Source organism: Sinocyclocheilus grahami, unplaced genomic scaffold (genome assembly GCF_001515645.1).
Source record: "Sinocyclocheilus grahami isolate Dianchi unplaced genomic scaffold, SAMN03320097.WGS_v1.1 scaffold1442.1, whole genome shotgun sequence".
In the NCBI taxonomy this organism is placed as follows: domain Eukaryota; kingdom Metazoa; phylum Chordata; class Actinopteri; order Cypriniformes; family Cyprinidae; genus Sinocyclocheilus; species Sinocyclocheilus grahami.
This window is the reverse complement of record NW_015506621.1, coordinates 65,688-73,632: the sequence shown is the minus strand read 5'-3', so window position 1 is coordinate 73,632 and position 7,945 is coordinate 65,688. Positions and strand designations below refer to the sequence as shown.

At 35.4% G+C, this 7,945-nt stretch overlaps 1 long non-coding RNA gene across 1 annotated transcript in view; it reads right to left on the bottom strand.

Moving 5' to 3' along the window:
• Positions 1-6,188: 6,188 nt before the first annotated feature.
• Positions 6,189-7,945, bottom strand: part of LOC107570333 (uncharacterized) — an 18,482-nt gene continuing 16,725 nt past the window's right edge. The window contains exons 2-3 of the long non-coding RNA XR_001607023.1: positions 6,439-6,483; positions 6,189-6,345 (exon numbers count right to left, since the gene is read on the bottom strand). This is a non-coding gene — a long non-coding RNA (uncharacterized lncRNA). The remainder of the gene's footprint in view (positions 6,346-6,438; positions 6,484-7,945) is intronic.

Below are 7,945 nucleotides of genomic sequence, written 5' to 3'. Positions count from 1 at the left end.
AGGGCTTATTCAAATGAAAACATGATCGTGTAATCATATAAACATCTTATCCAGTTTATATATTTCAAATGTTTAGTAGTTAATTTTGGAACAGCATAAGTTTTGTTAATATTGATATTGCTGAAATTGGGATGCATTGCTGGTAGCTGTATTGGATTGACTCAATTTCACTACGTTTCTTCTACACAAGTGGCTTTTAATGCACAGGATTGCATTTTAATTTAATAGTAGAAAGCCCGTTTCCAATGTACAATTCTAATTATATTCAGCCAAAGAATAACATGTGGATTTTACGGCTAAATTCAAGATCAATCTGCAGCCCAGTTACTGTCAAACCTGTTTCCATATCTCGTGAATTTTTATTTCAGTGGAACCTTGTTTGTTTTATGCATGCAAATAAATGCTTCTTTTATTGAAAACAGCACAATAACACAATTTAAACTGCATTTTTATGTGATTTTAGCTGTAAACATGGCAAAACTCACCCTATGTTTTGTACCCTATTCATGCAAACTGTCAGAGAGTGATACATGTGCTATTCTTTCCTCCTGTCTCCGTCTGTCTCCGTGCCGCCGCTCTGTCTGCCATTCATGAATTGCAGAATATTGGGAGAAACCGAGAATGAAGGGAATGAAAGGAGCACAATATTCATCACTTTTCACTGAGGATTCTATTTGCAAGAATAAGCAAGTTACATATGGCTATTTTAGTATCTTATTCCAGCAAATGTTTAGAATTCTTCCCCTCTTCCTGAGAATCGATTTAGATCTTTGTAAAATAAATGCACACTTTTGAACACAACAGACATAATCTGAAATGTGTATTTATGCACCAAGTGACATTGTTGCTTGGCAACCACAAACCGTAATCAGTCACTGGAGGCTGTGCATTAAAGTGATTTTTACCACAGGTGGAACACACTTGTATTAAACTACTCATTATAAGGTGTTAGAGAAATCATTTTTATATGCACTTAACCCAAAAATACAAATTCTGTCATTGTTTACTCAACCTCATGTTGTATGTTTAAAGTTTGTACTCCTCCAGTGCACCATATGCATGGTCAAATTTGGCTCATCCAAGCATGCTCTGCCAGTTTGGACTTCAAATATCATTTGTTCTTCACCTTGGTGACGATTGATGTCAAACCACACAAACATGCTCTGAATGTGCCTTATTCAAATGTATGCTAGTGTAAATGAGATTTGAGAGCTGCAACAAAACACAAAATGTTTGGTAAATGTTTGGCAAAAAAAAAAAAGTGAGCCTGGAGCACAAAAGCAGTCATAAGCAGCACAGTTATATTTGTAGCAATAGCCAACAATACATTGTATGGGTCAAAACTATCCATTTATTTTATGCCACAATTCATTAGGATATTACAGTTTTTTTTTCAGCTGCTTACACACATTTTCACATTTTCAACTGCACGCACAAAATGCAAAATGCCTCACATCTCTCGCAAAGCACTGCTTTCAAAATATCACAAACACATCTCACAAGCAAACACCTTTGCCATAATATTAATTCCTGTTAGATTTTTGTGTGTTACATGGATAGTTGTGTGTTGTGTTTTGCAAAAAGTGTTTTATGAAATTGAAAACTGAGTCAAAGGCAGATACAAAATGCCTCACATCTCTCGCAAAGCACTGCTTTCAAAATATCACAAACACATCTCACAAGCAAACACCTTTGCCATAATATTAATTCCTGTTAGATTTTTGTGTGTTACATGGATAGTTGTGTGTTGTGTTTTGCAAAAAGTGTTTTATGAAATTGAAAACTGAGTCAAAGGCAGATAATTAGTGTCTGGTTTTGCAGATTTGGTGTGTGCTTCTGCTGTTTGCGTGTCAGCTTTCAGAAACTGTGTGACAAGGAAAGATTTAGTGTGTAAGCAGATGAAAAAAAAACTGTAAGTAAAGATCATGTTCCATGAAGATATCTTGTAAATGTCCTACCGTAAATATATCAAAACTTAATGTTTGATTAGTAATATGCATTGCTAAGAACTTCATTTGAACAACTTTAAAGATGATTTTCTCAATATTTAGATTTTTTTGCACCTTCAGATTCCAGATTTTCAAATATTGTCCTATGCTAACAAACCATACACCAATGGAAAGCTTATTTATTATAAAACTTATGGATAAATCTCAATTTAAACAAATTGATCCTTATGACTGGTTTTGTGGTCCAGGGTCACAAATGTGTCAGTTCCTCACGTAAAGCTTTCGTTTGACTACAGAAGTTTGGAAATATATTGTCATACGGGCTAGTTTAATAGGCTTTTTGCCATTTTTTGAGGCTCGCCAGCTTTCATCCCCATACACTTTCATTAAATGGGAAATAGCCACTTGGACGTACTACAAAACATGTGTTGTGTTACTCCAAGGAAGAAAATCACATGAAATAATTGTCACGTTTGCATAAACTATTCCTTGCTTTAGACCTTCTTTCCAACCTGTGCTTCTCGCTCAGTCTCTCTCTAAATAACACAGGCAATGGTGACACCTGCTGGGTACATTGTGTCTCTGCCTTACCAGGCAAAATATTACTAATTGTAAAAACAACTCTTGCAATTAATTTACTGTAATATACACTACCTTAAAGTATAAAAAAATAATTATAATATATATATAATATATATATAATACATTTATAATGTTAATACATATACAATAATATAATGCAATATATTATAATACATTTGTTGTCACTTTATTTACTTTCTTTGAGTTACACAAAATGCTATGAGTGTTTAAATTTTTTTTAAACAGGTGATGCAAAATACATGTTTGAGAAATGTATATTATTAGAATTATTCTAGTTTAAAATGAATCTGATGACAAATGAAATGTGTTCCTCTGGGAGAGCGGGGGAATTCTCCTGAGAGCCTACTCTTCTGGAACAAATTAATGTAGATATCTAATCTTATCCCTAAACTATGTAAATCAGTCTTTCATTATTATTATTATTAATAAATAAGGCAAAAATGGCAAACATATAGGAAACATCCTTTCAAAACAAATTGGTAAAATAAATCTAGAAGAAATACATAAACGTGTGTATGTGTGTATTCCCTATGTTATGGTGACAAAATGTCCCCACAAAGATGTCAATATCTAAAATGTAGGGGTAGGGGATAAAAATACAGTTTGTACAGTAGAAAAACCATTACGCCTGTGGAGAGTACAGCATGGACACATGTAAATGTGTATGTGTGTATATGTGTACTCTTACCATATTCTGGGGACAACATTGTATGCAAAGAGTGATCTAAATATGACAAAACCTCCCTTTGGGGACATCCTCATTTGCAGAAATGGTAGAAAAATAGGATAGTAAACCGTAAGAAAAAATAAATAACAAATCAGAAGAAAAATGGCAGAAAATCACCATTACGTTTACCAAAACACAAGACAATTTGTAATTCAAAATATGGGTGAAACACCTAGGATTTGTGTGTGTGTGTGTGTTGTAAAATGCAGAAAATGCCAGGTTAATTAGCCTATTATCGTATTTATAACTAGCTGCTTATAAAAACAACAGAGGTCTATAATTAATGTCTTTATTTAGGTGTGCTGTCACTTTGGGTTATTCATGAATGGTGCCTTTTGTCCTTTTTGTAGCTCAACAGCGTCACATTCCCAGTTCACCTCATGTGAAAGAGCACACACTGCAAAATCAACAAGCAGAGGATGTTGGGGCTTCGTGGGGACATCATAACTCTGGCCATGACCACATCAGTACAGCTAAAGTGCGACGTGTGTCTGTGTTTGTCCCTGCAGCATCGCATGCTCGGCTCCTCCCTCACTTCACCTCCGTCCCACTTTTCTCCTCGCTGTTTTCTGCAGATATTTGGGAGTCACATTGGCTGGCATGTGAGCAGAAGCTGAGGTTACATAATGCGTCTCATCCCCACAGGCTCCACACAATGTCCTCCTGTCTTACCCTCCCTCTCTCTCTCTCTTACTCACATGCTACTATCAGACCCTCTTCACAAGCCCTCCTAGAGACTGAGGCTCCAGCATGTGATAACAAAAGTTATTCATAGAAATAAGAAGATATTTTGCAAGTAAAATGATGTGTGCATTTCTGAAACCAAGTACTACAGGTGTGAATATGTAGAAATAAATCAAATTATTTTATGCAAAGGTTAAAAGGTATATATGTACGTGTTTGGTATATTGTGTTCAGCAAGTGTGGGGTATCCAGTAAAGTGGGACAAATGAGATTTGCGACTGATTGCCCTTGAAATATCAGGACGTCTGATTCATCAAGCCTGCCATCATCAAGCTTCACCATCACCATCACGCTGATCTCCACACACTAATGAAAGGCTCTCAGATGTACATTTAGTCATTTAACAGACACTTTTATCCGAAGCAGCTTCTGAACATCTGAAGCAATGCCACAGTGACACTGATTTGCTGCTCTAGAAACATTTATGATTATAATTATGATTATTATTATTATCAATATTTAAAACAGTTGAGTAAATTTTTTTCAGGATTCTTTGATAAGATCCAAAGATCAGCATTTATCTAAAAAAAAAAAAAAGCTTTTGTAACATTATACACTATACCATTCAAAAGCTTGGAGTCAGTATAATTTAGTTTTTCTTTGGGAAAGAAATTATAGAAATTAGTGCTTTTATTTAGCAAGGATGTTGTTAATTGATCAAAAGTGATGATAAAGGCATTTATAATGTTGCAAAAGATTTATATTTCAGATAAGTGCTGTTCTTCTGAACTTTCTATTCATCAAAGAAACCTGAAAAAAATCTGCTTAGCTGTGTTCAACATTGATAATAATCAGGAATGTTTCTCGAGCAGCAGATCAGCATATTATACTGATTTCTGAAGATCATGTGACACTGAAGACTGGAGGAATGATGCTGGAAATACAGCTGCGCATCACAGGAATAAATTATATTTTGAAATATATTCAAACAGAAAACAGTTATTTTAAATAGTAAAACAATTTCACAATATTTCAAAATTGTATTTTTAAATTTTGGATCAAATAAATGCAGACTTGGTGAGCAGAAGAGAATTCTTTGAAAATCATAAAAATCTTGCTTTTCAAAAACGTTTGACTGGTAGTCTATATTTAACCCTCAAGGGTTTTTAAAAATTATTTTACAGAAAAATTCTATATAGAATAAATAAATTATATATTGTGATTTTAAACCATCACTTTATATGGTAAAGCAACTTAACAGGTTTTAACTGTAGCATTTTATCCTGTAACAGTTAAAAATGATTAAAAAAAAATATTTTTTTGCAGTGATAGAATTTTTAAATATTGTTACAATATGTTCATATTCCGAATGCTTGTAGCATCACAAAAAGTTAGTGAACATGACAAACTAATGCATTATGTTAAAATGTAGTAATGTAATATTACATTATAATAATGAACTAATATAAAGAATAATATAATACAGATCATTTAAAGCTGTCAGGTGTTATAAGTAATAATAGCGTATAATCCATTCATTTTTACTGTAGTACTGCTTTCTGTTCTGCTGTATATAATTTGTAAATGCAGCACACACACACACACACACATCCATGTATAATCAAAATAATTCTCTCTGTGTGTGAGAAAGAGAGAGAGAGAAGGAACGAGGGCTGCTTCATCAGGCCAGTATTGATTCCTCTGTAGAAATCTATTTACATGTAATGAACAGCGTGACACATTCACCCAGGGACGCAGCGCAAATGAAGAAATAGATTTGAGAGCCTGATGATATGAATGTGAAAAATCATCTGGAAAGTACACCTTGCCAAAAACCTTTTCTTCGCCTCTGATGAAAATAGGCCTGACAATCTATTTTTGTTGGCTGAGGGAGAAAATGTATTCCCAAAGTCATTCAGACACATGAGAAAATGAGTTTTGAAAAATTAATAGTCAATCCCCTCCAGAATGTGTGATTGCTTTCCCTCCACTGTAATTATATTCTGCCATGTTGAGAAGTCAGTGTCAAAGCAGAGAACCAACACACTCATATTTCAGCATTATTGACCTTTAATAGATTATATTTAATGCATTATGCTGAGAGTGAAATCAGATTTAATTGTTGATTTGATGTTCCTCTCAGAATCAATCAATCTTCCAAATGTAAGCAGGGAATGTGGAGGGTTGAGTACGATTACATGACCTTCATCTTCAGCATACGGGGCTCTGGAGGTGTTCAGTGGGGTTTAGGGCATAGTTTTATGGAAGTTGCTGGGTGGTTACTGTGTTTTCTGGGTGTTTTTTCACCCCCAAATCTCTCTTATATGCTGCTCTCTATGACTCGAGTCCTTCCATCGATGTGCATCTGTGGGATTTTCTCGCCTTGTGAAAACAAAGTGAAAATGGTGCATGTGATCACTTAGTAAAGTAAAAGCACATCTCTCGTCAACACACACATGATTTGAGGAACCATACCTTTAGCACAGTCCTGTGGGAACAATTATAGTGATGCTTGCTACACTGCAAAAAAAAAAGACATTTGTGAAATTTATAGTAGAAAAAACAAAAAGCAAAAAAATCAAGCAGCTGTGGTTGCCAGAACTTTACCATAAAAATACAGTAGCAACATTTTAAGTTTTACATATTAAATATCTATCTATCTAAATTAATTAATTAATGTATTTTGTATGTTAAATTCTATAAAACATAATGGACATAGATTCTCACACAATCTTCAGTAAGAATCTCCATGCCATGTGCTATTTAAAATGATCTGCAGTTTTTGTGATTTCACTTCATTTTCCATGTCTGTGCAATGTTCAGAAATTACAATTCAATAACTGTAAGGCAGATTTAAGAGCAATATGGAGCTGTCATTATGAATTTTAACGAGCAAAGATTTTTCGACATGAATTTCAACCAACCTCTACAGCACGCTTGATGCGCTCAGAGCCAACAGAGGAAACATGCATGACTGTTTCGTGGTCTTCTGCTGGGAGAATGTGAGCATTTGCGCTGGAGTATGGGATGCTGTATTTGGTCTGTGTGGTCATGATGCTGAGACGTTAGGTCATTAGCTTTAGCATATTCCTCTTCCATTCATGCCTGTCTGTTTGACTCTGTCTCAGGACAGCTCAGAGCTTTTCTGAGGAATCTAAAATTATCACCAGCATCCCAAAACCCCTCCACTGGCTGTCATAATAGATACGGGTGCTTACGCTTGTATTGATGACATTTGTACAGTTGTAAATACACACACACACACACACACACAAATATAGAGATATTTCTTGTGTCACACAAGGTGAATCTCACAAAATCTGTCTGGAAATGTCTGAATCATGTTTTGCTGCAAAATCACATGGAAAAAATGAAAGAGACTAAAGTACATTTTTAGAAAAAGTCAGATTTTTGCATTAAGGCATTTTCATAACAATTAAACATATCCCAAATGATCATCACTGTAATGCTAAATAAAAAAAAATACAAAAATACAAAAATAGATAAATAAATAAATATTCTTATTATTTTTGTTTAGGCCTACATTATGGAACGTCTCGGTTACGCATGTAACCCTCGTTCCCTGAAGGAGGGAACGGAGACGTCACTTCGGTGACTGACGAATTGGGATCTCGCTTCGAGAGACCTATCTACTTCGAGTGTAAACTAACCAAGCCAATGGTCATTGGCATGATAATTGCATCCAGCTGCCGCTGATCACAGTGTGAGCATAAAAAGGCAGCCAATGCAACGCATACCAGGTTTTCACTGAGGAGCCGTGCCGGTGACCCGGCCGCTCAGCGATGGTACAGCAGACGTTCACTCTTTCAGTCGGTCACTCTTGACGTCACGTCGGTGACCGACAAATTGGGATTCCTACCAACGTGCCATGGATGCTGCCCCTTCCAGTGTTCTGCGCCCTTTTTTGGTGTAGGCTGAGGCTCGCAGCAAGAAGACCAGTCACCATTGTCGTAGCACTACC